The sequence below is a fragment of the Anopheles gambiae genome, chromosome 3 (genome assembly GCF_943734735.2).
Source record: "Anopheles gambiae chromosome 3, idAnoGambNW_F1_1, whole genome shotgun sequence".
NCBI lineage: Eukaryota > Metazoa > Arthropoda > Insecta > Diptera > Culicidae > Anopheles > Anopheles gambiae.
Genome location: NC_064602.1, coordinates 34799912 through 34825424, shown reverse-complemented (window position 1 = coordinate 34825424; position 25513 = coordinate 34799912). Strand labels below are relative to the sequence as shown.

The 25513-nt window shown below is 43.0% G+C and overlaps 1 long non-coding RNA gene across 7 annotated transcripts in view; it reads left to right on the top strand.

Annotated features, from left to right (window-relative positions):
- Positions 1-15586, top strand: part of LOC133393082 (uncharacterized) — a 40026-nt gene extending 24440 nt beyond the window's left edge. For 3 of the 7 annotated variants that reach the window (XR_009765993.1, XR_009765989.1, XR_009765992.1), the window contains exons 2-7: positions 6138-6246; positions 6317-6459; positions 10485-10770; positions 10896-11074; positions 11142-11391; positions 11479-15586. This is a non-coding gene — a long non-coding RNA (uncharacterized LOC133393082). Of the gene's footprint in view, positions 1-15; positions 732-2768; positions 2876-6137; positions 6247-6316; positions 6460-10484; positions 10771-10895; positions 11075-11141; positions 11392-11478 lie in introns of those variants that run through there. The other 4 variants (XR_009765994.1, XR_009765995.1, XR_009765990.1 and 1 more) reach the window with 4 other exon arrangements.
- Positions 15587-25513: the final 9927 nt, after the last annotated feature.

Here is a 25513-nt window from a genome sequence, read left to right as displayed (position 1 = left end):
AAGTTATGCGAATGTTTTTTTTTGTTTTTGTTTTTTGCTATTTGTACTGCGCTTTGTTTTGTGCGCTTTGAAGATGGTTTGTCTCTTTTTTCTTTTTCTTACTTCTTACTTACTTCTTCTCGGTACCGTTGGTTGGTTGGAATTGTATTGTTTTCATTTCGATTCGTTTCGTTTTTACTCTACTTCTTCTTTAGTTTCAACGATCGTAGTTCGATTTAAATTCATTTTCATCATTCAGAGCCGCAGCGATTTCTTTTTAATTAAGAGCCACTTTTCAATAATATGTTTATGGTATTAAAGACGCGCACAGTGGTAATAATAAATCGCGCAAGAGATATATAAAAGAGTTCGAAAGAGCGAGAGGGAGTTAACACGAGACAGACAGACAGACAGAAAGGGTGGGATGAATCTGCACGGCTACTGCGATGCTGTCATTAGGTTGTTTAAGCATCAGCGGGTTTATAGTTTCCCTCGGTTTTTGCCCACCCGCGCGCGCGTGATAATCAATTAGTTTGCCCGCCAATGGCAAGAGAGTAACGAAACATTGTAATACCTGCCAGTGGCCAACAGAGAGATACACACACACACACCGACTGTACACAATATTGTGAAACGAAGCAACAACTAAGCAACGAAAAATAACAGCACCTCGATGAATGATTGAAACACTTTATGGAAACCCCGTTTTTACCTAACCCTCCAAAACCAATCCAAACCAATCCAACCATTCGGTAAGTTCGATTTGGTTCGATAAATAATGCATTTTACCTTTGGATTACAGATTTACGGTGGGCTGGGGCTTTTGCTTCCCCACGATTGACTCCGCCGTAGAAGCATTGAATGATGAAAAACGCTTTTGACAGCGCTAATTCACTTACGCCTTACGCCGGGGCGAAGATGTATGAAATTTCGTGTGCGTGATTGTTATAAAAAAAATCTGCAATCAGGCCCACTGTCCGATAGTCCGTGTAGATTGACCCGTGCTTTGGTGCTTTGCAATTGAACAAGTTATGCAGAGAAAGTTACTGCTTGAAGCAGCGGCGAAGCATCCAAGTAACCGGGGGGCTAGGCACAAGCACCTTCGAGCATTATCTAATCAATCATAGCGGGCCTGCTCTATCCGTGCCGGTATAAAAGCCGTGAATAATCGCGCGTCATAAAAAGTGTATTATCAATGGAGTGGTGGCCGGCCCCGTGAAGGGTGCCAAGGCCGTGTCAAAACATGTTACGGAAGATTTTCGCACTCCTGCGTTGTTCGTTTTTCGGGCGTCGTTCGCCCTCCTTTGTGCGCTGTTCGGCTTTTCGCAGCAGTGGCGATTTTCCTGGGTTGTGTTTTTTTGGTTACTGCTCCCTTTTTTATGGAAACACTGTCAAGAAGGAAGCGGACAACGGAAGCGTGTCGAAGGGGGGGAAATGGAAGAAAAATGACTAAATTATACGGAAAATCTTTGGCAGAGAACCACTCCACCACCTCTGTGTTTGACCATTTGACGGTGCATCTCATAATGGAGATTGTCCGAGAAAAAAAAATGGGTCCACAGGGCACGAACGGTAATCACAATAATCATTAGGGAAAATGATTTTTTAAGCTGTCCCTGATGATGAAATTTTGTGATCGTATTTTTGTGTTTTTGTCTGTTTGCACCCGGTTGCATCTTAGGCAGCTGCTGGCAGGCATTTTCACCCAACAGATGACAAATCGAGAGTGAGAGATGATGTCACGCACTGATCACTTTCTGGACCACCGTGTTTCGGCACAATGTTTTTTTGTCACTTTGCACCGGCTGAATTATTTGAATATGTGTGTCCGGCGTGTGAAAGTGAGCCATGTGTGTGTGTGTTGAGTGTTGGTTTGAAAAATGATCGTCCGAGATGCGCGCCGTCCATTAATAATCTTAATGTATATTCTATGTGGCCCGGTACGCGCCATTGCGGTGTGTCCGTGTGTCAACTTGTCCTCGTTTACTTTTCCCGCCGTGTGTCGTCGGTCACCGTACCGTATAAAATTTTCCCCGGAGATGCGGTGTGTGTGTGTGTGTGTGTGAGTTTGCTTGGACGACACGGGGGCATTATTGAACGGCCTTTTTCCATCTCATCTTCGGGAGGGCCGATGGTCTGCGGTAATCGTGTCCGAAAATTGTGGTTTAAGGTTTATTTTTTCTTGAAGGGGTCGTGACAGTGCTAAATTTGGTGCTGGCTTTCCTTGTTGAGGAACGCTGTTACGAGTTTCGAGTTACATAGTCATCGGGCCGCGTAAATGGGAGTTTTTGTGGAAGAATTTTAGAGTAAAGAGAGGTAGACAGGAAACGTTAAAGGTAGTTTAAAGATTATTGATATATTTAATTGGGTTTTCTTCACTTGATAATTATACTCTTGCTTTAAATACTAAAAATATACATACAAAGCCAACATTGGGGGTCCTTCACGATTCTAGTCAGCTTTTTGTATGGAGTTTGACAGTTGGAGGCTGAAATCATGTAAACACTCCATACAAAACCACACATAAAACTAGCCTGCAATTTTCAGGCTTGATAATTCTAGCCTCAAAGCTAGAATTAGATTCGAGTACCTGCTTGAAAAATGGCAAAAACAACTCAGTCAGACAAATCGGACTTAATTTACTGCTATCGTACCGTTAAATTACCGGTAATTTAAGAGTAATTTAATGGTAAATTAGCAGTGTAATGTAATACATTTCATGTTATTTATTAACAATTTGGCCGAAAAAAATAAAGATAAAATAAAGGAGGAATAGGATCTGTCAAAACTGCTCGAATGGGTAAATTAACAGAAGGCTGTCTGACTGGGAAGGTGGTGTTTACATTCATCCCAAGATGCATTAAAGAGATCTGTTGATGGAATCCAGAATCAAAGTGTATGTAGTCCAGTTGGTTTCATAGCATGTTTTTTATAATCAAATTTGAAGATCACTTTTTGACTGAACGGGTGAAAACCTTTGTTCAAACAAGCTTTCTGGAGGCTTGACGAATACACAAAACACTATTAAAATCTTCATTCAGAAGCAGAAGCGATAAAAATCAGCCTTCTAAATTCATACACCATGGTATAAGCCCACCTGTATATTCTACCTACTTAGATAGCTGCTCGAAAATTGCTATATAATGCAAACAGCTGCAGGTCCCATTAATATCATTTTAAACGAATTCCCAAGCGATGACCAAAATTTCCTACTCCAAACGGCAAAGAGACACTCTACAGCCCCTCCATACCTTATTCCTTCAAGAACTGTTTAAAGATCTTCCAACAGCAACCGACCATAAAAAAAATGATAAAATTTTGCAACCAGCCTTTTACCCTGGACAAAAAAACGGCCAGTAATAGAAAACAAAATCGAAATCACGCTGCCGTCCTTTCATTCCTAAGCTCTCACGGCCGGATGTGTAGCAGCAGTCAATTTTCACTCCGTTGCCATGGTGGTGGCAGCTAGCATAGTAAAATATAAAACCAATGCATACTGTGTAGCTCCACGTTGGTGTGTGTGTGTGTGAGTGTTTTTTCTGCGCTTCCATCCTAACCGGAAATGAAGCGAAACGTCTTCGTGTCTATTGGAGAAAAACGGGGGGAGTGTATTAACGCTGTGTGCACCAATCTCGATCATCATTTGCAGCTTTGCAACCACCGAACCCTGGAACTGGAGACGGAAACAGGAAGTGCAATTTTTGCACCAACCGGCCAGTTTTCCTTATTGAAGTCGCAATGTGATTGGGGTTTGGAAAATGGTTCCTCTTTTTTTCGGGGGGGGGGGGGGATTTGAAGCGAGTGTTAAATGCAAAGAATGTGTTTGAACTGCTTCAATCAAGCGCCCCCATCTTTAATAAGACAGTAAAACGTTCGATCTGTGTGTAATCTTCCTTTTCGCTCCCCAAAATTCCTCCGTGAACCTCTCACGGGCCCGGAAAAGACACACAGACTCTGTTCACTATAATTAAACGTGTACGCCGACCAGCAACCAGTACGTGCGCTGGTGAATATTTAATTCCCTTCTTACCAGAAACAGAACATCCTGTGTGCCCGCGTTCTGGGACGGAACCGAGGGACTCGATTGGGCCACCATCTTACTACCTCGCGCGAGCGCGTCTGGAACTAATGGCAGTCCCTCGTTTTGGTGCCGCCCGGAATCCGCAACGTATTTTGTATGCCAAACCGTACCTAACCGTTCCGGTTCTTCTCTTTTTTTTTCTTTTGGTGGTTGGTCGGTCGGCATCGCTCATTAAATCATTTTAATGAACCATTCTATAAATCAGAAAGTTTGTCCAGTTTTGCACTCTCGGGACAGACACAAACATACACGGCCGCCTTTTTGCCGCGTACACCGGTGTCCGGTGTGTGTGTCTTTGGGCATCACATCCCGAAGAACCCGTCCAGCGAAGCGTGAAATTATCTGGCCACTGTTCTGACCAGCCTCTTCGCGGCGCGCGGAGGGTTTGGGGATGGACAAGGGGGGTGAAAATGAGCAACCAATGTCGTCCTCGATTGCTTTACGGTTCCGAAATTGGGGGTGTGCATGTGTGTCTGTGTATGGCCACAGCACAGACAGACGCAGACGGGGAAGCACATCGGTATCGGTACGGTAATTGAGACATCCATCGCATATATCATCCTGCTACGTACAGGAACAGAAACCCACCATATCCTTGCCCGACTGATGGCCCATTGATACCGTTTGCCGCCAAGTAGAAAGGTTGCTCAAAACTTTCGTCTTCATATCCAATGTTTAGTCGTTGGGCTGGGCTGGCTAGGAAGTTACGTACAGACAGAAAGTTTCATCCTGCCTGCACCGTTTCGGTGTCCCCGTCTGACTTTCTTTTCGGCTAATCAAGAAACTCGGTGCTGGGTGTTGCTATTAGCTTCCATCCTTGCCCGTGTGGGAGGGTGTAGTGCAGTGTAGTTAAGATGTTGGAAAATTATCTGTTTTGGATGATGAAGGGGGAATATTTTGGAGGGAGGTAATTCCGCGTCGGTGGGAGTGAGAACGTACAATGACAAATATGCATCTATTTTTTTGGGGCGATTTTGTTGGGGGTTGTTGTTTGAGACAGTGTAGACAGTGTGTTGTGTTTCAATTCCTTCCCGAGGGACCATTCACTGTAAATGTATTGGCGAGAGGGGGCTATTAAAGAGAAATACAATTTATCCTTTTATGATGTGATTATTTGCACAATTTCTTATTTTCATCTTACTGTTCAGTTATTTTAATTTCATTGAGGCTTATATCGCTTCTAACTGAAACATACTCCTGTGTGTTATGAGTATGATTATAATGATTATTATTTTTAATTTGTTTATTTATATTATTAGTATTTATTTTAATATTATTATTATTATTATTAGTATTATTATTAGTATTATTATTATTATTTTAATTTTTTTTATTTGCTTTATTAGTATTATTATTATTATCAGTATTACAATTATTATTATTATTATTGTTATTATTATTATCATTATTATTATTATTTTATTATTATTATTATTATTATTATTATTATTATTATTATTATTATTATTATTATTATTATTATTATTATTAGCATTAGAATTATTATTATTATTTTTACGTTTTTTATTTGTTTTATTAGTATTACTATTAGTATTTTTTTACGGCCGGTCTCGTAGCAAAGTCATCTACTCGTACGACTTAACAACATGCCCGTTATGGGTTCAAGCCTCGAATAGTGCCCCCATACGTAGGACTGACTATCCTGTTATGGGGGGATCAATAAGTCACTGAAAGCCAAGCTCACTTCACTAGTGAGTACAGGCAGGCCTTGACCGACAGCGGTTGTTGTGCCAAAGAAGAAGAAGATTAGTATTATTTTGTCTACACTCGTCCGCCGCGCTGGCTTAACCAGCTGCTTTAGTACAACTTATTACATATCTGATACAATAGTAACCTTTAGAATAGTGGAGGGAAACGAAGATTACAAAAATTAAACACAATAACCAAAATTATTTATTTTTTCCGCGATAAGCTAGACTCTCGGAAGACCGTTGTTGCATATAACCCTCATAGATTGATCTCCCAACAACAAAATTGTATCATCCAATCTATTTTAATTCATCCACTTGAATCTTTGCCAACTTCCACTCACAATCTTGTATCGTGTCTTTTGCAGCGATGATGATATTTTTGGCACACGATGGACATCCCATGGACCGATATGCCGATACAAGCACGAACGACTGTACTACGACAGATCCCTCAGGCCTACCGGGGGAGAGCATGTAAGTATCCGCTAGCCGTCTTATCGCTAATTGAAAACTCACGTTCTTACATATTGACATCCATTTTTAGATTTTGTCCCAAACAACTTCGGTTCGGAGGAAAAATCAACGAACATGCTGTACTGTCATCTTCATCGCTGCACAGCCCTCCCTGCCGGGATTGACGAAATGATACCACTTTCTAAAGTGGTTGAAAGAGGAAAATAAAACATGGTGAGCGTTACTGTTACACCACACCAGCTCCGTCATTAAACTGAAATGATAAAAAGCAACAAAGGCCGCATTATATGTGGTGCGGACGGGTTGAATGGTGGATCGAGCCATTACTCCGGACGGGCTCGGATGGATCTGATGAGATAGCTAAAGTGTACACGCCCTTCATCTACCTTTTTCCGGGTCCCCAAGCACACGCATATACGGAAGCGTTAAACATGCTGTTGTTTACTAATAATTTCGCTGTGATGTTTCATTATTCTGGCATGAATTTTCCAACACATTACGCCCACGCCCGGGGAAACCGCGGGCCTGCAATGTACTGCAAAAGGGCACTTTTGAAGGGTGAAGGTGTGAACGTTGTTAAGGTCTTTTGTGTGTGTGTGTGTGTGACGAGTGGTGTAGTTGTGCCGTGAATTTGAATAGCTTTTTCACGCGGGCATATGTATCGTCCTCTTAACACAACCGTTCCTCCCGCGAACAGGAAAGGAAAGCGTCTTGGGGCACTAATTAATTTCAACTGCAAACCCCCGAAAATAAAGCGTAAAACACGTCCATTGCACGCTTTTTAGTAAGCAAAAGCCTCGACAAAAAAACGGGATAATTTACAAACGTGCCAAGCTGTGTTAGTGTGTATTACCATTTTTCCAAATTAACACACGCACAGGCCCGTGATTGGACGCCACCGGTACATGAAATATGAAAAGCTGTTGTACCTGCCAAACTAGGGGGTGGGGTCGGGGGGGGGGGGGGGGGGAGTGAAGATGGAGGAAGGCTAAGTTATGGAATGGGAAATCGTGCTGGTCTGCATTGGCTTCAATTTTCCCGAAAAAAGCCAAAACACAAAAAATTAATGTGCCTATCGTTAACATTCTTAGACAAAGTTTCCTTACCCCGTACCGCGGGTGTACCTCGGGAGTGGCCTATACAGCCAAGTGGGGATAAAAATTAACAAGTGGAACTTCCGAAAAAGAAACACCCAAACTCAAGCAAAAGGAATATGAGTGGGCAACGAGAAGGGCGGCAAAACGAAGCGAAAAGAAAGAGACAAAATAGTCACAAATTAATAACCCATAAAAATATAACAAGACGATAGTGAACTGGAATAAATAAATATTCGATATACGTACGGAAGGAACTGACAGCAACAGTTCGCAGGTGTGGGGGGATTTTTTAACATTGTTTTTTTTTCCTGTCCATTCCCCTTTGTCGAGGGCGTGAAGGAGTTTTTCCCCCGGCACGTGAAGAACTGGAAGAGAATCACTATTAGAGAAGATACACAGTCTTCCCATTTGATGAGAATAGACAACGGGCAACAGTAGTTGTAGGCTAGTAGTAGTAGCTGCCAGTAAGTGGTTGTTTCGAAGGCGATAATGGGACGGTTGTAATTAGATTAGATTTCCATCAGATAATTACACGGATCGGGAGGAGGGCAACCAAAACTAAAGAAAACAGGTAGAAAATATGGTGATGGACACTCTTTCCCACTTGCGCATCGCCTCCCCCCCCGCACTTGCGTATGCGTATAAGTGCGCCTTTGTGTGCGTCTCGTTTTTTTTTGACTTTTAATAATCTTTTAATTAGCGGTAATGAGTTCGAACCGCGGTTGAGGAGGCTTATTTGCTTCGGGTTTTTATTCGATTGGTTGCTTGGCGTGGCCTGTTTGACTGGGCCATATTTATAAGCTTTTACTTACGAACGATTTATTAAACCACTAAATCGAAAGAGAGAAAGAGACACACACACACAAATTTAATCAACCGGTGCGGTTGCTTCAATGGCGGCCGTTCTTTCCAGCCAAGCTAACCGGCCGCGCATAGCAACCGGTCTCATCGATGGGTTGGCTTGAGTTTTGGAGCAAGCAAAGAAATGCATGATTTGAATTTATGATTAGACGCCGCCTACTGTTGAATATGCAATCGTCTCGTTGAGCCAATTTCTTTCTAGCGCTTCCTAGACATGCTTTAAAAAATAAGGCCCAGCAGAGGTTCGTCTTCCGAGCGATTTTGAATCTCTCGATGTGCAACACACGGACGTTCGTTGTGTGGTGGTGGTTGGCATAAACGGGCGATAATTTCCTTCCACCGAGCTCCCGGGTTGGTTGTTTTCATAATGAATGTGTGTGTGTGTGCGTATCTGGCTCACATTCCATCGAGAGCTGGCTGATCGATGCGACGATAATAAACGCTTCCATTCGTTTCACCGCTTGGTGGAAAATGAATAGTAAAACAGTTTGCACTACTTATGCTCTGCCGTGTCTTCGGACGCCATTTTGAAATCAAAGCATCTGTGTTTCTCTTTCTCTTCCGGCACTTAGTAGCGCACGATGTTTATGCAATTCAAAAGAAATCCATTCGCCTACTTTGTTGATGCGCGTGGAATGCCAACAGGACTTTTTTGAATATGTTGCCGCGTTTTTCCAACCCCCCCCCCCCCCCCATTCCCCTGGCATGGCAAGGTGTGTCACCGTCCGTATCCGTGATTTCTTAAGCAATGGAAGCAGAGAGAGGGAGAGAGCGAGGAAGGAAAGACTTAATTAATTTATGTACCGTTAACACAGCCCTTGCGTTCCTTGTTTGCTTGCGCAGTGCGTTTAGCGCAAGCCGTTAGGCGGAGCTGGCGCAATGAAAACTGGTTCAAAATGTGACACACGCGCGCGCGCGCGCCTGGCGACTCGGTTGCCAAGCAAGTGATCATCATAATTACTAGCGTAATAATATAGATTTCACGTCATTTGCACGTCGTCGTCGTCGTCAGGCGGTTAGGGCGCTAAATAAATATTCATATCAACGCGCCCCATCGACACTCCACTACCTGATTAGCTCCACGGGCTGTCATAATACCGCTGGTTGGAAGGGGAAGGACAACATTAAATGCAACTCAATCTACCTGAAATGCAATGCAAACACAGGCCTGGCATACGACGCAACAGTACTATTTACGCAAGCGGCAGTGCGTTTGCACAAATGAGGATTTAATTTCATATTTTTTGCTATCGTGTACTATAAACCCCTTTCGCCGTCTTCCCATCCCACAGTACGCACCCTACGTGACCGTGATAGTTTGTTATCAGCCTTCGTAGATCGATTGTGTCCAATCATTGGACCATCGATTGTCAGTGATAATAAAACCGCCTGGTGTAAACAAAACATCCCCCAACCGTTGGTCGCTAATTATTTTATATGATTAGAATGGGGCTTTGTGCTTCGTTTACTTTGGTGTGGGGGAGGGGGGTTTGGAATGGAATGGGCATTTGGTGCTTGTAATGAGCAGTGAGCAGTAAAATGAATTATTCCGCTCAATAAACACGGAAACCTTGTGCGAGTTGCGCGCGCATTGATTGGCAAGCAATCGATAAGCAAAGTCCGTCGACAAACAAGCCGTGTGAAGTGATGGTGACGACGTTCGTCTACATTTGTCACAAGCGTCTGAGGCGACGTGCAACGGCCCAAAACACGACACGTTTGCTTCAACGTATGTTACACCAGATACATGGCATGATACATTCAACATAATTGGCATTTGCTTTCGTTCCTGTTTCGAAGGGCAAAAAGCACATTTTGGCACAAAGGTTTTACGGCCCGTTTTTAATAGTTTTCTCCGCTTAGAAATGGGAGGATGGAATAAATGTTTGGAAAAATTTATTTCCACCTCAACCCATGTCGCAGCCACCGAGTGTGGGGAAACATAAACGTTTTCATAGCCTCTTTCTCACCCAAAATTAAAAAAAGAAGCGGGCAGAGAGTTTGGGGAGGTAAAAAGAAATAAAAACGAAATCCATTGGCCAACACATCGCTACACAGCTTCTAATCCGTCATTATCCTTCCCGTAAACGAGTCCGCATGGCCGCTTATACCACAGCCACTCTGCAAACACTCCAACCACAATTAAAAGCCAACGTGGAGCGGTGAAAATGGCTCTGGTTGAATCATCGAAATAAAAACTTTATTGCATGCATACTTTAATACCGTGCGTGTTTTTAATCCCCTTGTTTTAATAGTCACAAAATTTTACTGTCCACACAGCAAGCACTCAACACACACACACAACCCTCATAATGATGATTATGATGATGATGATGGTCACGATCGCGCTGACGATCGCGCTTCAACCTGCCTGCACGCAATAAAGAAAAAGGATTGAAAAATCCATCGACAGCTCGGAAACACTTTGCACCGTGGAGAGGATCGTGCGCGAACCGTAAAGTTTTCCACTGCCAAAAAATAACTGGCCACCGGGGAAAATGCGCCAAAAAGATGATTTTGGAACCCCTGTCCCCCCGCTCGGGTACGAGGCGGTAAGGTAAGAGAGGTGAGAAAAGCATTTGTTTATGAGGTTTCATGCTAACATTAAAGGCTATTAAACTTATCTTGCTATTTACATTGAATTAATCAAACGATTTCACCCCTGTGCTGTTTGTTGCGTTTTGGCTACAGGAAAGGGTCAACCCGGGGACCCGGGTTTATCGTGTGGGGTTGAACCACCGGATCATCCATCGTTAGGGGTCATCGTCGTTGCGCTCGGCAAACACGGCCCCGGTGCATCATTATCAGCAGCAGCATGTCCGTTTCTTTCCACGATCATTCTTTCCTCCACCGCTTTTTATTATATTTGGGTAAATATTGCACTAATTTACTTTACATGTCATTACATATTTAATTGAAATTATGAAAATTCTCCAGCACAGGCAGAGTGCGTCGGGGAATAAAAGGAAAAGCCATCCACTGAAGAAGAGCCGATTTTTGGGCCGCTGAAGCTGAAGCTGAATCGAGCTGTACTTGATGGCACTGTACTAATGGAACCTGTGCAGGTCGTGAAACCCTAAGAGCAATCGGCCATTGAGAGAGCCTTCTCGTTGCTGCAGTTCACCCGTTGGTTGGATTGGAAGATTCAATTAGGCAGCTCCTCCTGCACGTAATGTAACGCGTTTAGGTAAATGAATATTCAGATCGGCCTTTATCGGGGGTGGAGGTTGAGTGCAAGCCGGGTTCATACTGTGTGCTACTTTTCATTTTTCAGGTCGACGCCACTGTCCTCGAAGAGCGGAGCGTGTCCCGTGGGAGCTGGCCTTTGAACACAGAAAACGTTTCCGAGGCGACGGCGGCGAGAGTCTGCTAATTGTTGGGGTTTGTTAAAAGCTTTTGAATTGTGAGTGAGTGAGAGAGTGAGTGGAAAATTTAAAACAATCACGTTTAAACAGTCGAGGCTGATGGAGGAAGGCAATACTAAAAAAAGACGCCCAGAACGCCAGGATAAATGCATGCATCAGATGGCCATGCCGTTTCCCGTGACGTTTATTTGTGTAGCTGAATTTAAAATTCAAATCGCAATGCATAAATTCAGGCGCACAAAAAAGCGGATCGATAAACTAAAAGGCAAGGGAAAATATCGATCGATCGATCGGTTTGCAGGCTGGTTTTTTTTCAATTCCAATTCGATTTCCATTGGTGCAAATGTGCAAACCCAAAATTCGAATGTTGAAACGATTTGTCGTCGTATCGGACATCGAGCTCACCTGATGCTAATGAGGCCACAGGCCGTACAAGCCTTACAAGCCTGTCCTAAGAGGGTTGAGACGCATCTAACCAGGGACATTAACTAAGGCGTAGGAAATGGAAATATTGGTCCAAAGCTTTGGAACATCAGACACACAAAAAAGCAAAACTAGGCAATCGTTTTGAGACACCAAACTGAATACGCTTATCATGTTTTAAAAACGAATGTTTGAGGCTGTTTTTTTGTCTCTCCATACAGCATACATACGCGGCGAATGATCTCATCTCATTGGTATGTAATTAAATTTTTGGGGCTCGAGCTCGACCATCGGCTTTAATTATACGGTGCACCGGTCGTGCAGGAAGCGTGATTTATTGCTGTCATCCACCGGCCACCGGTCAGTGGCCAATTTATGCTTGCGCAAAACTGAGGCCAACACGTAATCACGTCCGTTAGGGAATGAAAAATTAGAAAATCTGCCCAACCAAGAATTGACCGGCTTGGACTGGTGGACTGCTTGGTGGAGGATTCGTTGAACCTTTTTTTTTGTATTTAAAGCTGAGAGAAGAGGCCAGGGCGGTTTGGGTGGTAGGAAGCAGTTGTAATAAAATTATAATTCCTACCAAAACGCGAACGCATTTTTGGTGCGCTCGCGCGTACGATCGCGCGATCACTGTTCTGCGTGCAATGCGCGGCAGAGCAAAATGCGCGCAAAAAGAGGCGAAAAAGCAGTTGATGGGTAGGCGAAGCCAAGGGGAGTGGATGAGTAAGAAGGAAGGAGGAAGTATCATATTCACACGCACGCGGCGGCGAGAGAGGACCAGCAGGCCACGTGGGCTATGATGAAACATAAAAATTTCACCGGCCTTATTGTTATTGCTCATTAGGAATTAATTTATGTGTCGCTTCTGGATTTTTGGTCGATCGTGTGATCAACATGAACCGGAGAGAAGATAGCAAGAGAAGAAAGAGCGGAAAGGGGGAAAGGGAAGAGAAAATGAAGAGCAGTTCAAGATATTTGGCCACGGTAGAATGAGCTGCACTGTTTTTAGACGTTTCTAATCGTCTGATAATGTAAATAGGCGCCAAAGGTAAATGGTCGTGTTGATCGAATGTCCGCCTGATAGGTCTTTGCTGGATCGCTGAATACGATTGCAAGTAAGCGATCGCATCGAAACAGGCCTGACAGTAGGCGCCAAAGGGTGCTAATACACGCGTCACGTTTGGTTAACAAAACAGCACTTTGTAGTGGGATAACGGAAGCAGCCGTCGGAAGTAGAAAGGAAGAAACCATTTCCTCGCATACGCGTGTGATGTTTTCATTTTGCTCCTATTAATTATTTAATAAATCGTCAATTAAACCGCGAAACACTTTAAACCGGGCCTATAGGCTTCGTGAAACTTTACCGTCCCGTGGTGATCACTCTTTCACTCTCTCTCTCTGCCTGTCTCTTGCGTCCTCTTTGGTTGGATAAGGATGGTCTTAAAACGAAAACCATTAGTTTTATTGTCCCTTGTAGCTGCTTGGTTGTGTTTTTTTGGCAAACACACACACTGCTGCCGTTGTGATCTTTATTCAACAAGGGATCGCTCGCGAATTGAACTCGGTACGGTCCAGTGCGTCCAGTACCCCGGGGTCGTTGTTGCTGGTAGGTGCTGAACAATATCGGTACACCCTGCTCGAGAGGGTAATTATGATAGCTTTTTCTGGTGAATAATCACCACACTCGATGAATATGGTGTGCTGCTCCATGTACTGTTCCGTGCCCCGTGGAACTAATAATTCACCGTGATTTATGTGGAATCTTTCGGGCAGGGTTGGGTTGGGTTGTAAAACAAGTGCGCTGTGTTGCCTCCGAGTCCATCAAACCGGGACAGCCAGCCTTGCTTACGAAATGATCTTCCTCTCTATGGAAGGAAAGTTTCGTGAGTGAGGAATCCTTCCCAAAGTCTGCGGAAGGAGGACACACGCCGTTTCTCCCCTGTGCTGCACATTAACACCCCCTTTGCATTAAGCGCACCTTGTTTGAGAGCGATGTGCGGCTGTAGTTCGTGCGGTGCTTCGTGTTACCATAGAAACGCCACATCGAATGTGATCTTGCACTGTAACTTTTGGGGGGCACCACCACTGATCGTTAAGATAATTAATATTAATGCAGCAGCCCCCGAGGAGGAGGAGGAGGTACATTTCTTTTCTGAAATTTCTGTTGTTTTTTTGTGTATTAAAATTCGATCGAGGCTGCATAATAAAACAATAAAAACATATTTTTCTGCTCTCCCGTTGCTCACGATCGGTCCCCACAGTAGGCAAGCTTCGTCCAAATGCTTCCCAACAGCTTGTAGCAAAATTAGAAACGGTGCTCATGAGTCCGGTACTTATTCTAATGTGTTAGCTTGTTACATTTTAACGTAACCTCTTAGCTCGCCCCAGCTCGCCCGCCTAAGTGTTTGTGAACGGTTGCGTTAATTAATAGAAATAGACACGTACACACACACCGCATGGCAGAATCACTTGGGCTCTCGCCTGGTCGAGCTGGATATTCATAAATTCCAAAACTGATGATCGTAAAACTTATTACATCACTTTGCGCTGTCCGGGACCGGGGTTCGCTGCTCCCTTGTCCTGATCCATGACCCATTACTGTCTGAGTGTGTGAGAGAGAGAGCAAAAGGGAACAACGGTTGCCAGTGGCGCTCGTCCACTGACTGACAAGTGGTAATTCATTGCTCAACACCTCATCCCCATCGCGGGAAAAGCCATCACGAAATGGAAATCGGATGCAAGACAGCGGTGCGCTCTCTGCCTTTCGATGCTTATCGCTTTATGTGTTGACCATTTTGCCTACTTTTTTTTGTTGGTTTGAGTCTTCCGCTTGCTGGAAAGAAAAGTGTCACAGGGAACGAAGCAGAAGAGACCAAAAAACAGCCCATCGAAAGATGCTTATTCACGGAGGTTTGACTTATTACCTTCCCAGCTTTCCTGTTTGGTTAATTGCCGTTCGGATCTCTCCCTTTCTCTCTCGCTCTCTGCTCCGTTCCTCCTTCCACTGTCCAAAAGGGCTGCGTTATCATAAAAAAGACATAAAATTTGCTTTCAACAGGTGCATTAGTCATGGGTGTTTGCAGGTTGATCATAAATATTGGCCCCCGAGGGCGAGATGATCTCGCGCACGATCGTCTTCGGAAGGCACCGGCAACCTCACCGTGGTGCGGACAGGTTTGACACAATTAAAATGATTTAAACCATGTTTTTTTTTGTTTCGTTCCTTTGGTTACGGAGCTGCTTCCTTTCCCGTTTTTTTGTTGGTTGTTAAATAGACGCGATAATTGACTCTAAGATGGTAAGGAGCTGCTATAGTCAGCGGGCAGAGATGGAGGAAATTTTAATTACATTAGAAAAACACATTTCCACGCTGTCGATCGCTGAGAACGGAACGGCCGACGGGGAGTGGGGGGATTAGCTTGTTTGGTTTTGGAAAATTTCACTTTGCCCATTTGCCCATCTTGTTGGGCGATATTATTCGAATACACCTTCATAAACAATTCATAAGAATGGTGGTTTGGGATGAGAATTAAAGTTTATTAAATGAAATATGAAATCGATACGCGCGGCCGACGAGAGCAGCAAAAACACACGATGTTATGGTTCGAGGATCATGGCACTGGCACAGCAATCGGTTGGCGGATCCATAAACCATTACGCATTAATGGACAGATTTATTCGCCAACGGGAAGGTTATGTAGGTGAGTAAGCAAACGATCACGATGCCGGTGAGGCTCGGCAAGGTAAAGGGCAACGATTCCGAATCGGATCCGATTACGCTCTCAGGTGGTATGTGTGTGTATGCATGGAAAGAATTTTCTTAACGCAATGAATTCGAACAAAAAAGCGGAATTAAATGCGTGCGTTGTTTATTGTTGTAATAATTTAATAGTGCGTTAATGGTGCTTCTGACTTTATGCGGCAGGTAGGTTTAAGGTGCAGGTAGGTAGGTAGGTAGGTAGGAGTTCCTTTTTTATTCTGATTAAATGAAAAAAATAATCACATTCCGTGAAATAATATCACACAGCAAATGAGGCATTAATGTAAAAACAATAATTAATTAACTTCATTTGTATTATTGTTTGATTATACAAAGAGAACACTACTAGGACGCATTCCAAATTATATTTGGCATAAATGATACTACATTTAATAAACATTCTTCTTCTTCTTTGGCATAACAACCGTTGTCGGTCAAGGCCTGTCTGTATGTACCACTAGCGGGGATTGGCTTTCAGTGAGCTATTGATTACTCAGCCCTACGTATTTGGACACGATTTATTCTGAGCTGAACCCATGAGAGGCATGTTATTAAGTCGTACGAGCTAACGACTGTACCACGAGACCGGCCAATTAACGTTCTACTTCATTCTATTAACATTTATTACTCGATGTGCTTGATGTAATACGTGAAGCAAATTATTATCGAAAGGTTATCTTAACTTTGAATATTTTTATTAGCAAAACAATCAATGTCAAAAAAAAAGTTTTCACGAGAGACAAACATTGATAATTTTCCGTTTTTTTTAATATCAAAGTGTATTACATTACGAGAATATGAAAATTATGTTGCATATAACATAAATATTTAGTAAACTATTGTTCATTATATTCTATGTTATTTATTTTAAAATGAATTTGTTTCTAGTTGTAAGCCAATTTTCAAAGGCTTTAATGTGCTATTTGAACGAAATGCAAGAACTTAAACGCTTTCTTCGGTTTAACATCTAAAGATCGCTTGCGTGAGACCTTGCGTGAAAGCCGGCGTGAAATTTTGTTTTTTTTGTTGTTGCTATTTTTCATCTAATCTTTATCAGAATATGGTTTATTGTACACTAAAAGGAAGGATATTCCATCCCTCGTCTATTTAGACTGTAAAACATATTAAAATAAAGAAATTAATACATTTCCTTGTTATTCACCGCTGACCATTATTTTTTCACCGTGAATAAAGCGGTGAAACACGAGGAAATGCATTTAATTTAAAAAAAAATACGTTTTATATACTAAATAGTTAAGGATTTTTATATCCTTTCTTTTGGTGCACGTTGAGCAATATTGTGATAAATATTTCATGAAATATAGAAGAAATTCCCAAAATTTCACGTTCAATTTCAATGAAACTGTAATGTGGGTATAACCGTACGGCCACACAGGGTGAAATGTACAGTGAAATGAACTATTTGACAGGTACAGTTAAAGGGTTGATGGAGATATAAAATCAGCATTCGAGAATCACACAAAAAGAGTATCTTTTTAAGCGAAATTCATAAAATTGGTAGAAATGATGACTGAAAATGGACGAAATATTTGATATTGATGCTCTTCCTCGGAAATCTGTATCCCCTCGTGTTGTCATGGTTATTGAAAGATGTTTGCTCCAATCTACCATCGTGTTCGCAGTTTCCTATAGCATCAGTTAAGGCTGCATACTAAATGTTCTATCTATTTGTAGCAAAGTGTATGAAGATCAGGTGGTCTCATAGCCTGTTTTTAATAGCAAAAGCTGAACGTCACTTTTTGACAGCATGGGTGAAAACATTTCCCCAAACAAGCTTTCTGACGACTTGCCTAATACACAAACAATCTTAGAATCTTCGTTATTTGCACTGAAATACGTTAAAAAAGCACTCAAAATATTTCTTATTGTATGCTAAACCAAATCTGAACTGATTAAAATCCATTTTTGGATCATCATAATGCCGTCGATGAGGACACCAATGTGTACTTCGTATGTGTTGCTAAGAACAAAGCGAACCGTTCCTATGGAAATTCATTTCGCCCATTCTGTCAAAAGGAGCTTTTTTTGATTCCGAAATTAGTTGTCAATTTGTATGGGACGAGACCACCTGGTCTTCATACACTTTGATTTGTAGAATGTATGAACTTTTCATACACTTTCTGCTTCTCTAATTTGCAACCCCCTCTTATATGACAGTCCCATCGCCTCTCAAATAAGAGATAGAGAAAGAGAGAGAGTTGTCTGTATATATCACCTGTCAAATACATAATTTCTCTGTGTATTTCGTCCTGTGTGGCCGTACGGTAAAGACTGTCATGGTAGTCATAGTCACCATGAAATTATCATCATCATTATTACTACACAAATAGCCAAAATTGTTTAAGCAGCCATACTAAAGATTTAAATTCGCCTTTTTCAGCATAAACAGCAACAAAGTTCCAGGTGATCCTTCTAAATAGCGCTTAAGTAGCTTCCTTATGTTTCATTGCAGGGGATTATTTTTCTTCGCTTTTTTTCAAGCAAGGCGTCATCATTGAAATAAACAACACAATTGTTTGTTTTTGTTAACGTGCATGTTTATTTGTGAACTGCAATCATAACGATCACAGAATTTAAAATAATTTACAAATAAATCAAAATCACTTCATTTAATATTGCTACTTAAAATAACTAATCTAACTTGGAACACAAACCACGAGACGGCGTCTATCTTTCACACTATCACACACAAGAGCCTAGGTTGTACCGATGTCATGCATTGAAAAGCAATAAAGTTCCACCACGGTTCGGTACACGTTCTTAACAAGCCTCAAAGTTTCATGGTCAACCCTACACATAGAGTGCTAATCAGCCACAAAGTTCCAAAGAGTACCTTGTGCTTTTTAAAAAGCTTTGAGCATGGAAGCATACTAAGTACCGCTTCATCTCTTAATCACCCACAAAGTACGAGATCGGAACGAATTTTCGTTAAACAGTCCCAAATCAGCTATGGAGTTCGAGCTGACTATTTGGATAAAATCGCTAGCCACTTTCATAAACACGTTCGAAGCGGGAACGATCGAAACGATTGTCAAAAATGTCAAAAATGACACAACATTATGGTATCCTTTGATGTTTTTAGAACAGTGCTCGCACTACAGAACTGTTGCTACTGTTCCCTGTTCCCGATCGAGTTTGGTAAGCTGGCAGAAGAAAAATCCATTCGTTTATGTTGTTCACAACAATCATTTCTCATGCCACACCACAAATATATTCCTCCAGCCGAAGCAACACTTAACGGTGCTTCCTGTTTGTTTTTTGTGATTTGCATAATTTTCCTTTTCCACCACGCTAGGCTGGCAGGCAGAGAGGTCCTGCAAGAGAAAGGGCGCTCACTATCACGGGCTATCAGCGTCGCGCAAGGCAGCTCTCCACCACCATGCGTTCGTGATCATATCAAAACGGTAACAAAAACCAGCAGCCGGCAGTGACAGTGCAGGCAGTGGCTCGTCTCGAATGCCTGTCCTCCTTTTTTCTTTCTCTCTCTCTCTGCTCAGTCGATTGATGATTGCATACAAATCAGATTAATTTGCAATTTCGTTTTACATGAACACGATCGGGGAAGCCTCTGTGTGTGTGTGTGTGCGTCAACACGGGTAGCTCGAACAAACCGGTTGAATGAGCCCGATCGACGCGGACGACACTGAATTCAAATCATTCCCATGATGGCTCCCGATGGCTGATTGCTGCCATACGTTTCGAGACACATAAATTAAAAGTGTGTGCACGAGAAGGGCAACGAAAACAAAAAAACAACAAAAAAAAAACAAACAAACGCACACACAGATTATGAGATGGGGCAACCGCGATGCTGCTTGGGGGCAATAATGGCAAATGGAAGCGTTTGTTTGTCTTGTGTGCAGTGCTCTGTTGACAGATGCCAGCATTTGCAAAAAGGGAGCGGAGGACGGTGGCATCGATCTTGGCGACAGGTGGCAGTGGGAGAACGGACGCCAATGGCACAAACCCGCGCAGCTAATTATGTATTTATTTCTAGTTTGCTTTCCATTTGGAGTGATATTTAAAATGCAGCTTGGTGTGGCCCGCTTGCAAAACTCGTTTATCGTGCTTGGGGAGGGGGTGGAGGGGGAGAGGGGGTACGCATTTTATCATAACATATCTGCGTGGCCTCGCAGTTCACATTCCGTGGCCCGGCAAATGCAATGCTCACGCGCTAGCTGGCTGCTGCAACACGAGGCCACAGCCTGGCGACGGGTTGGAACGGTACGGCTCATCATTTCCATAAAACATGCATCACGTTCGATCACCACCACGCACTGAGCGGCATTGGCGGGCAACTTGGTCACTTGGGAGGTAATGTGTCCTTTGTAAGCGCGTGTGTGTGTGTGTGTGTGTGTGTGTGTGCTCATTTACTGTGGTCACACCTTGGGACAAGGGCCGAGATTGAGGCACAACCAGCAGCCCATACTGAGCGCAATGGGTGGAGCACCTGGTGCAGAGAGCATAAAATTCGATCCTCCGCTCCGTGCGATCGTGGTCGATAAATTAAAAATGAATTATGCTCTCGGTGCCTGAGTGCCTTTTCGGAGTGAAGTGCATCGAAGCTTGTCACCAAATCGGGATGGCTGGTTTTGGTATAAGGGGGGGGGGGGGGGGGGGGGGCGAGAGAGAGGTCCGTTCTTATCATTCGCGGTGTGGCATACGGTCCACTAGCGGTCGACGCGTCATAAACGGGGTGGACGACGCGTAATAGGAACGACGCACCGCGACAGCGTAGCGAATGTAAACCGTGAGAAAAAGCAATGATACATTAGACGACATCGATCGATCGGTGAGGGGGGGAAGAGTTGAGTCGATCGATCGATCGAGCACCGTGTGTTTGGTGCGGATTGCAATTGATTAGTTGATCGAAGGTTGCAGAGAGGGGAAACGGTACTTAGTCCTAAGCGCATTAGTCCTTTTATGTGCTGAACGTGCGAACGTGCTCAAATCCTGAAAATAATTGCCTGTCCGCGCTCGCACTGCAAGCGATCGAATCGTGCATCGGCCGAAGGCGAGGAAAACTAATTCAATTACCCTGCGAAGGTAATGCGTTCGAGCGCTTATTTTCGGTCACGGTGGGACAGGTCTCGCCGATCACCGTCAAGTTTGACAGGCACACACACACACGTGAAATGGAGAATTATTATTTGGTTAAAAGGGGGGAAAGGTTTGATTGGCCCAAGCAAAGGAGATCAAGTAAATGTATAACATTTTGAAATTAAATAATCAAGATCGAGATCGTTGTTGATTCACGCATTTAAGTCTTTTATAAATAGCTTATTTAATTTATTTTTTTTTCTATCCTATTTTAAATTAATTTTCTTTTGTATTTGATTTTATTTCAGTGTAAATAATATAAATATTAATTAAAAATATTTCCACAAAATTTATTGCTGTTTGGTGCTCCTTCCTTTCTTATACTTTGACTTTGAAATTCAGATAAAAAACACTATAACTGAGTACGACCGTCTCCGTCCAGACTGTGTGATACGGTCGTTAACAGAAAAATTGGAACTTACCGGATGTGCTCATTCCCTCCTTCCCTTCCTCTCTCATCCCACCAAACGAAAGAGCCCCCAGCGAGTGCAATTCAATGAACCACTTTTCTCACGCCATTTAAATTTCGAACCAAAAACGGAACCACACACTTGCCCAGTTGCAGCCCCCCTGACCCGATTGCGGTCCCTTGGCGCCCTTTTTTTCGTTCCTTAAAACAGTTACAACGCGACTTGCACTCACACATTTACACTTGGCTGTTGTGGGATAGTCAAGATAACGAAACCCGGTACGAAAACGGAGACTGTGTTTCAGTTAAGGTTAAACACACAGATGATGCTTCTCTCTTTTCGTAAAAAAGAAGCGTAAAAATTCCCCTCTCCGCTTCACCTTTTATCAACGCGCATCGCCATCCATCGCTCTGTTAAAAAGCTGCTGCAGATTGCATAAATTTCGGCTGACAGATTTAGCGCCCGCGATCACCATAGCAACCCCCAAACTGAAGCTGCCTGTGCACCGTACCTTGGCACTGCGTAAACGCATCGGTTGCTGTGTTCTTATCGGTAGTTTGCGCAGACAGAGCATACTCTACACCACAATGCTTGCTTGCTTGCGTTGGCTGGCAGCGAAGTGTGCGCTTTGTTTAGCTTTTGCTTATAATTAATTAACGAATAACATGCGCCAACAGACGTTTATCGTGGTTTTATTCAAATGCGCGTGCCATAACTATAATAGTTTTTTGTTGTTGTTGCTCCAGCCAAACCGGCGGCCAACGCAAACCGACTCAGACCAAGCCAACCAAGCGGTCGGTCGGTCAGTAGTCCGTCTGTGTGTGTATGTTTGTGCAGTGCAGCGGAACCGGAAGTGCATATCACTTACACTAATCCGCAGCGTAATCGCGATAAGCACTCTCTGGAGGAATCTGGAGCGTGCAGTTACCTTGCCCTCAACTACCTTACCCCTGATAAAGGCCAAGTTAAGTGTTTTCTTCGCTCGGTGCTGTTTTTAAACACATACACATACACTCCAAAATGTAAATGTGATGGTGCAAATGCATGCAAATAGTCGCTGCTGGAAGTTGAAAGCTTCAAGCGAAACCAATTAACTTTAATTATGGATTTAAATTGTTAGGATGCAATTTTCGGAGAAGCTCTCTGCTAAGTAAGTCTGTGTGTGTGTGTTTGTTCTATGTCTTGTGCAGTTGTGTGCACCCGCACAAGGTTCGTTTTATAGAGACATCAATTTTTGTTGCTGTTGGAGTGTATTTCGAGTTTTTCCCCAAATAAATGGTAACTAGCGACGAGCCCCCATCAAGGCTAGTGTAATTTTTTTTCTTTTTTTTCTGAATTGCCTTAACGACCGTCTCACCATTCCCGTAGGTGATGATTTCTTGCAGTGTCACACTGCACTTTTAAACAACCGGTAACTCTGGATGGAAAGGGGTTTTAAGAGGAAAAGAAAAAACGGTAATGCTTGTGAATATGCATTGTGCCTCGCGGCTTCTTCAATTTCATAATTGGTGTGCACGCTGTTGCCGGTTTTTGCACGCCGCTCTGAGCGGCTTTGAGTGTGTTAATTGATATCGCCGTTAGTGCACTAAACCGTTTGCATTTAACGGTTCGGTGCATTGATGCGCACACTGGAAACGCGCTGCTTTAACGCTTAACAGCCACCAGTTGCGCAGTTTAACCTATGGAGCACCACCATCACCGCAACCTTACCGGAAACCATACCACCGAAAAGGAGGATCTTTTCGTCACCTGTTTGACACCTGCATCTCCCCACCAGGTTAGAAGAGCATCATTATTTGTCAATTATTATTATCCTTTTATTTCCCGAAATTGACTCTTGTTTGTTGTTCCGGTTGCCTGTTCGCCTGTCACACGAGCGTTTTGAGCGTGATCTTATCGCGGCCCCTTATAGGCCGCCTGTGGCTGTGTTTGCTTTGCCTAATTCGCTTCACTTGCCGTTTAAACAGCACTTTTAATGCCATTTAATGTTCGGTGCCAATACATGCATGTGCGTATGTGCGATAATTGGTACGGAATTGGTTGGGGCTATTTAAACTTTTGGGTCACGGAAACATTCGCCCCCCTCGAATATATTAGGACTAAATGGTCTTTGCAACTTGTCTTTCAACACCAACAGCAAGTTTTGGCGTTTTGTCCAGGCTGTCTGGAAAGGTTCAAGTGGTATTATTGATTTTGAAGCGTTTGGAATTGAAGGAGATTATAGGTTTCTTCCGTTAAGCATTTAAAGGGGCGATTCGGGGTTGACGTGAAAGTGAGCATGAGTTTATGTTTGCTTTTTATGGTTTATTTGGGTAGGTATCATATTATTGAAGATTTGATTACTCACGCACCAGAAGAAGAAAAGGTAATTGAATTTCGCAATTTATAAATTAAATTTATTATTAAACCATTTAACTCACACAAAGAGAACATAAGAGAAGAATACTTATTGAAGCAGATTCATATGTAGAAGAGAATACACCGCCTACTGCTTACCAGGGAAAGGTAGGTAAAGACGGACACCTTAAGGTTAAATGTTAAAAATATTTCAAACACTAACAGCTTACGTTGCACCAGCTTGCAGAGCAACCGTCTACAACTTCCCTCTAGGAAATTACTCCGCGGAAATTCTGCAACCACAGCATGTTTGAGGGCCATTTTTTCCATTGAAGATTAACCTTTTTGATACAGGTAATCTCATAGAATCTATAGAATCTATTCCAGAACGATGTCATCAGTGCTTCCTCTTTTTAAATTAAGATTGATTAAAGTTGTCCAATTCGTGGCAAGATATTGGATTTCGTGAAGTGCCTCACCAGCGTCGTGCGAGTAATAGCATAACGCATGATTGCTAATTTGACCGGTGTTTCATTTCTCGTGAATTTCAATACTTTTTATAGTTGCTAAAATGGTTTATATATTCGAAATACCCTTATGAAAGGTGCTTAATGAAATAGACTCATCACAAATGGATATAAGAAGTACAATAAATTAAAAAAAAAATCGGTGTTCGTCTCATCGACAGAGTGTTCTTCTTTTCCGCTTTGGTGTCAGGATTCATAAACAACCAAAACATAAGATTTTTTTTATTATTTTCAATCTCGTTTTTTCACTAGTTGGTTCAATCCCGTTGACAAATTAGATCGACAAGGGTACGCACGATTGAAAATTTGTTTTGTTCGTGAATTATCTCTCATCTTTTTTGATAGTTAAAATCAGCTTTAATATATAAAGGTAGATTGAAGTAGAGTCTAATGTTCACTTCCCACAAGAAGCAAAGCCTTAAAAATCTTCAATAATTGCCTTAAACCTACACACGTTTCTAAGATGTCGCTTCTGCTTCTAAAACTAACTGTATATTTGTCCGCCCCGCTTCGCTGGCTGGATTCTTCTTGCATTCCTATGCCTAAGACGCGACTTCTCCCGCACTAGACTCCCTTCCCGAGCACAAACCTCAAATTCCTCACACAAAACGCCCGGCCCGGGCAAGAGATCAATCATTCGATCTGCGCCCGGGTGGAAGCCTTTTTGTTCTTGCCGGGAGTCGGCACAGTCTCTGCGTCACTTTTTGCGCACTTTGCGGGTGCATTTTTCGAGCATCCAAGCCCCGTTCGGTTTCGTGTTTGATGTGACCGGTGTCGCGCTACTGTTTAGAATAAATTTGAATGGAATTCATCAAAAGCCACTGGCCAGAGAATCAGAGAGCCCCTTGGAATTCCCCTTGGAATAGACCCTTTGGTGGAGCAAAAACAATAAAAACCCTCAGAACCAAGACAACCCAGTAGGGCAGAAAGATTGGTTCACGAATTCATCAATGCTCCCGATCTTTCGGTTTTCGTACGCTTGTGTGTGGCGTTTGGTGGAAAAGGAAAAAAAGCCTCAATACAAAACCCGGCCACCGTTCGATGTGCGGACTCGGAAAAGAATGTTTGCCAACCAACTGTTTTTTGTTTTATTTGTTTGTTTGTTCACATTTCCGTTCCGTTCGTTGGTTCGTTCGCGATCGATCGGAGCTCATTTTGCTATCGATCGCGTTTAGGCCGCGTTGTGTGTTTGCATATTTCCTTGACATTCCCTTGACGAAGGGGATTGCACAACCCCGGCACTCGGAACAATTTTGAATGTCTGATCGATCGTGGTGTGTCGGCCCACCGTTCAGAAAAACGGGGACATCGAGTCGTACAAACGGACAAATATTTATACATTGGACGCAGCCTCGGAGGT